The sequence below is a fragment of the Triticum aestivum genome, chromosome 6D (assembly GCF_018294505.1).
Source record: "Triticum aestivum cultivar Chinese Spring chromosome 6D, IWGSC CS RefSeq v2.1, whole genome shotgun sequence".
In the NCBI taxonomy this organism is placed as follows: domain Eukaryota; kingdom Viridiplantae; phylum Streptophyta; class Magnoliopsida; order Poales; family Poaceae; genus Triticum; species Triticum aestivum.
The window spans coordinates 375,898,187-375,903,922 of NC_057811.1; positions in this window are offsets into that span (position 1 = coordinate 375,898,187).

The window sequence follows — 5,736 nt, forward strand, 5'->3', positions numbered from 1 at the left end:
GCCTTCCTGGTTGATGTCTTGACGTAGGGTCCAAGTCCTCTGGATCACGTTCTTTCCGAAAATCACGTTCCCGAAGGTTTCATTCCGTTTGGACTCCGTTTGATATTCTTTTTCTGCAAAACTCTGAAATAGGCAAAAAACAGCAATTCTGGGTTGGGCCTCCGGTTAATAGGTTAGTCCCAAAAATAATATAAAAGTGTATAATAAAGCCCAATAATGTCCAAAACAGAATATATTATAGCATGGAACAATCAAAAATTATAGATACGTTGGAGACGTATCATGATCTAGGAGTAGATCACTGGACAACGGTCAAAATTATCCTTAGAGGACTAAGGAAATATTTCTCGGTTATGGAGGTGATAAAGAGTTCGTCGTAAAGAGTTACGTTGATGGAAGCTTTGACACCGATCTGGATGTCTCTGAGTCTCGATCTGGATACATATTGAAAGTAGGAGCAATTAGCTAGAGTAGCTCCGTGCAGAGCATTGTAGACATAGAAATTTGCAGAATACATATGGATCTGAATGTGGCAGACCCGTAGACTAAAACTTCTCTCACAAGCAAAAACATGATCACACCTTATTACTCTTGGGTGTTAATCACATAGCGATATGAACTATATTATTCACTCTAGTAAACCCTTTGAGTATTGGTCACATGGCGATGTGAACTATGGGTAAAGATGTGAACTATTGGTGTTAAATCACATGGCGATGTGAACTAGATTATTGACTCTAGTGCAAGTGGGAGACTGAAAGAAATATGCCCTAGAGGCAATAATAAAGTTATTATTTTATTTCCTTATATCATGAGAAATGTTTATTATTCATGCTAGAATTGTATTAACCGGAAACTTAGTACATGTGTGAATACATAGACAAACAGAGTGTCCCTAGCATGCCTCTACTAGACTAGCTTGTTAATCAAAGATGGTTAAGTTTCCTGACCATAGACATGTGTTGTCATTTGATGAATGGGATCACATCATTAGAGAATGATGTGATGGACGAGACCCACCCGTTAGCTTAGCATAAACGATCGTTTGGTTTTATTGCTATTGCTTTCATCATGACTTATACATGTTCCTTTGACTATGAGATTATGCAACTCTCAAATACCGGAGGAACACCTTGTGTGCTATCAAATGTCACAACGTAACTGGGTGATTATAAAGATGCTCTACAGGTGTCTCCGAAGGTGTTTGTGTTGGGGAACGTAGTATTTCAAAAAAAATCCTACGCACACGCAAGATCATGGTGATGCATAGCAACAAGAGGGGAGAGTGTTGTCCACGTACCCTCGTAGACCGAAAGCGGAAGCGTTATGACAACGCGGTTGATGTAGTCGTACGTCTTCACGATTCGACCAATCCTAGTACCGAAAGTACGGCACCTCCGTGATCTACACACGTTCAGCTCGGTGACGCCCCGCGAACTCTTGATCCAGCTGAGTGTCGAGGGAGAGCTTCGTCAGCACGACAGCGTGATGACGGTGATGATGAAGCTACCGGCGCAGGGCTTCGCCTATGCACTGCAACGATATGACCGAGGTGGATTATGGTGGAGGGGGGCACCGCACACGGCTAAGACAATGTCTGTTGTTGTGTTCTAGGGTGCCCCCTGCCCCCGTATATAAAGTAGGAAGGGGGGAGGCCGACCGACCCTTGGGCGCGCCAAGGAGGGGAGGAGTCCTCCTCCTAGTAGGAGTAGGACTCCCCCTTTCCTAGTCCTACTAGGAGGGGGAAGGGGAAAGGAAGGAGAGGGAGAGAGGGAGGGAAAGAGGGGGCGTCGCCCCCCTCCTTGTCCAATTCGGACTCCTCAAGGGGGGCACGCGGCCAGCCCTAAGGCCCCCTTCTCTCTCTCACAAGGCTCATGTTGGCCCATTAGTTCCCCCGGGGGTTCCGATAACCCCCCGGCACTCCGATAATTATCCGGTGACCCCCGGAACTCATTCGGTGTCCGAATATAGTCATCCAATATATCAATCTTTATGTCTCGACCATTTCGAGACTCCTCGTCATGTCTGTGATTGCATCCGGGACTCCGAACTACCTTCGGTACGTCAAAACACATAAACTCATAATACCGATCGTCACCGAACGTTAAGCGTGCGGACCCTACGGGTTCGAGAACTATGTAAACATGACCGAGATACGTCTCCGGTCAATAACCAATAGCGGAACCTGGATGTTCATATTGGCTCCCACATATTCTATGAAGATCTTTTATCGGTCAAACCGCATAACAACATACGTCTCTGATCAGGTTTTGCTCGTGAGAGAGGCTTAGTCAACGGGTCTGCAACATTCAGATCCGTATGTATCTTGGAAATCTCTATGTCTCCCTCCTTGACTTGATCGCGGATGGAATTGAAGCGTCTCTTGATGTGCTTGGTTCTCTTGTGAAATCTGGATTCCTTTGCCAAGGCAATTGCACCAGTATTGTCACAAAAGATTTTCATTGGACCCGATGCACTAGGTATGACACCTAGATCGGATATGAACTCCTTCATCCAGACTCCTTCATTTGCTGCTTCTGAAGCAGCTATGTACTCCGCTTCACACGTAGATCCTGCCACGACGCTTTGTTTAGAACTGCACCAACTTACAGCTCCACCGTTCAATATAAATACGTATCCGGTCTGTGACTTAGAGTCATCCTCATCAGTGTCAAAGCTTGCATCGACGTAACCATTTACGACGAGCGCTTTATCACCTCCATAAACGAGAAACATATCCTTAGTCCTTTTCAGGTATTTCAGGATGTTCTTGACCGCTGTCCAGTGATCCACTCCTGGATTACTTTGGTACCTCCCTGCTAAACTAATAGCAAGGCACACATCAGGTCTGGTACACAAATTTGCATACATGATAGAACCTATGGCTGAAGCATAGGGAACAACTTCATTTTCTCTCTATCTTCTGCAGTGGTCAGGCATTGAGTCTAACTCAACTTCACACCTTGTAATACAGACAAGAACCCTTTCTTTGCTTGATCCATTTTGAACTTCTTCAAAACTTTATCAAGGTATGTGCTTTGTGAAAGTCCAATTAAGCGTCTTGATCTATCTCTATAGATCTTGATGCCCAATATATAAGCAGCTTCACCGAGGTCTTTCATTGAAAAACTCTTGTTTAAGTATCCTTTTATGCTATCCAGAAATTCTATATCATTTCCAATCAACAATATGTCATCCACATATAATATTAGAAACGCTACAGAGCTCCCACTCGCTTTCTTGTAAATACAGGCTTCTTCGAAAGTCTGTATAAAACCATATGCCTTGAACACACTATCAAAACGTTTATTCCAACTCTGAGATGCTTGCACCAGTCCATAAATGGATCACTGGAGCTTGCACACTTTGTTAGCATCCTTTGGATCGATAAAACTTTCAGGTTGCATCATATACAACTCTTCTTCCAGAAATCCATTCAGGAATGCAGTCTTTACATCCATTTGCCAAATTTCATAATCATAAAATGCAGCAATTGCTAACATGATTTGGACGGACTTAAGCATCGCTACGGGTGAGAAAGTCTCATCATAGTCAACTCCTTGAACTTGTCAAAAACCTTTCGCAACAAGTCGAGCTTTGTAGATAGTAACATTACCGTCAGCGTCAGTCTTCTTCTTGAAGATCCATTTATTCTCGATGGCTTGCCGATCATCGGGCAAGTGAACCAAAGTCCACACTTTGTTCTCATACATGGATCCCATCTCAGATTTCATGGCCTCAAGCCATTTCGCGGAATCTGGGCTCATCATTGCTTCCTCATAGTTCGTAGGTTCGTCATGGTCAAGTAACATGACCTCCAGAACAGGATTACCGTACCACTCTGGTGCCGATCTTACTCTGGTTGACCTACGAGGTTCGGTAGTAACTTGATCTGAATTTACATGATCATCATCATTAGCTTGCTCACTAATTGGTGTAGGAGTCACAGGAACAGATTTTTGTGATGAACTACTTTCCAATAAGGGAGCAGGTACAGTTACCTCATCAAGTTCTACATTCCTCCCACTCACTTCTTTCGAGAGAAACTCCTTCTCTAGAAAGGATCCATTCTTAGCAATGAATGTCTTGCCTTCGGATCTGTGATAGAAGGTGTACCCAACAGTCTCCTTTGGGTATCCTATGAAGACACATTTCTCCGATTTGGGTTCGAGCTTATCAGGTTGAAGCTTTTTCACATAAGCATCGCAGCCCCAAACTTTAAGAAACGACAACTTGGGTTTCTTGCCAAACCACAGTTCATAAGGTGTCGTCCCAACGGATTTAGATGGTGCCCTATTTAACGTGAATGCAGCCGTCTCTAAAGCATAACCCCTAAACGATAGCGGTAAATCAGTAAGAGACATCATAGATCGCACCATATCCAGTAAAGTACGATTGCGACGTTCGGACACACCATTACGTTCTGGTGTTCCGGGTGGCGTGAGTTGCGAAACTATTTCGCATTGTTTCAAATGAAGACCAAACTCGTAACTCAAATATTCTCCTCCACGATTAGATCGTAGAAACTTTATTTTCTTGTTACGATGATTTTCCACTTCACTCTGAAATTCTTTGAACTTTTCAAATGTTTCAGACTTATGCTTCATCAAGTAGATATACCCATATCTGCTCAAATCATCAGTGAAGGTGAGAAAATAATGATACCCGCCGCGAGCCTCAATATTCATCGGACCACATACATCAGTATGTATGATTTCCAACAAATTTGTTGCTCGCTCCATTGTTCCGGAGAACGGCGTTTTAGTCATCATGCCCATGAGGCATGGTTCGCAAGTACAAAGTGATTCATAATCAAGTGATTCCAAAAGTCCATCAGAATGGAGTTTCTTCATGCGCTTTACACCAATATGACCTAAACGGCAGTGCCACAAATAAGTTGCACTATCATTATCAACTCTGCATCTTTTGGCTTCAATATTATGAATATGTGTATCACTACTATCGAGATTCAATAAAAATAGATCACTCTTCAAGGGTGCATGACCATAAAAGATATTACTCATATAAATAGAACAACCATTATTCTCTGATTTAAATGAATAACCGTCTCGCATCAAACAAGATCCAGATATAATGTTCATGCTTAACGCTGGCACCAAATAACAATTATTCAGGTCTAAAACTAATCCCGAAGGTAGATGTATAGGTAGCGTGCCGACTGCGATCGCATCGACTTTGGAACCATTTCCCACGCGCATCGTCACCTCGTCCTTAGCCAATCTTGGCTTAATCCGTAGTCCCTGTTTCGAGTTGCAAATATTAGCAACAGAACCAGTATCAAATACCCAGGCACTACTGCGAGCATTAGTAAGGTACACATCAATGACATGTATATCACATATACCTTTGTTCACCTTGGCATCCTTCTTATCCGCCAAATACTTGGGGCAGTTCCGCTTCCAGTGACCAGTCCCTTTGCAGTAGAAGCACTCAGTCTCAGGCTTAGGTCCAGACTTGGGCTTCTTCACTTGAGCAGCAACCTGCGTGCCGTTCTTCTTGAAGTTCCCCTTCTTCCCTTTACCATTTTTTCTTGAAACTGGTGGTCTTGTTGACCATCAACACTTGATGCTCTTTCTTGATTTCTACCTCCGCAGCCTTTAGCATTGCGAAGAGCTCGGGAATTGTCTTATCCATCCCTTGCATGTTATAGTTCATCACGAAGCTCTTGTAGCTTGGTGGCAGTGATTGAAGAATTCTGTCAATGACACTATCATC